Source organism: Geospiza fortis, unplaced genomic scaffold, assembly GCF_000277835.1.
Source record: "Geospiza fortis unplaced genomic scaffold, GeoFor_1.0 scaffold3703, whole genome shotgun sequence".
Taxonomy (NCBI): domain Eukaryota; kingdom Metazoa; phylum Chordata; class Aves; order Passeriformes; family Thraupidae; genus Geospiza; species Geospiza fortis.
In genome coordinates, this window is record NW_005054761.1 from 44209 (window position 1) to 45219 (window position 1011).

Genomic DNA, 1011 nt, shown 5'->3' on the forward strand with positions numbered 1-1011 from the left:
TGGCTCCTTGCTGCAGCTGTGTTTGCTCCAGCCTGGGAAGCTCCCTGAAGTTTCTGCTCCCAGGCAGCTCTGGCGACGCTTAAGGTGCCAGTGGGGTGTGTGAGATGAGTCTGAGTGGTCCGAAGGGGCTGTGGAATGGAACATTAGCTCTGCATTAGCCACGGAGCTCTGTTCCAGAGGAGCAGAGCTGCTGGCCCAGGAGATTCAGCAGATTCAGAGGCGGAAATGGCAATCCTGTAGGGTAGGAAGCCCTCAGTGAACCATTTCCTTCACTTTATCTCATTCTGTGATTCTGTTCTGGCTCCCAAGTGGGGTTCTCTGCAGCAAGGCAGAGAGCCAGATGGTGGGAGAGCTGTTGTAAAACCTGAGAAAAATCCAGGCTGGGAAAGACGCATTCTGGAGGTCTGCAGGCAGCATTTAACCCCCCTGCTTCAATTCCAGCTGACTCTGGCTCGAGAGGCCCTTGCCTCATTGCCCCCATCTGTGAACTGACCTGGCCAGGCCAGTGAGGAACCTCGGGGGCCACTCTGGGTGGGAAGGCCAAGGCAAGGGCACGAGAGGGACAGCAGGGACATGGCAAACCCTCTGCCCTGCCCGTGGCCTCTCTGCCTGCCCTGCTCAGCCCTCAGGAGCAGGCAGATGGCACAGGTTTCCACGTGTGCTGCTGGCTAATGTATCCTGGGTTTCACTCCCATAAGGTTTAGTGAATTACCCTCTAAATTCTTGCTGAGCAATCTGCTGTCAAGCAGGTGCTTAATGCAGTTCAGGGCTCTGGGCTCTCTCTCTCTTTGTGGACAGCCTGTGTTTCCAGAGCTGGGGAGAAGCTCTGGGCTCCTCTGGTGTGCCTCTGTGTGTGGCATGACACCCCTGAATCAATATTTCTGAAGTGCAGGTGTTTTCCCTTTTGTCCTGCTCCTCTTTTCTCAACATTTGCCAAAAGGCCATGCCAAAGCTGCTTCCCAGCAGTGCTGAGATCTCCTCCACTGCCAGATGTGCAGGAACTGCTCTGAA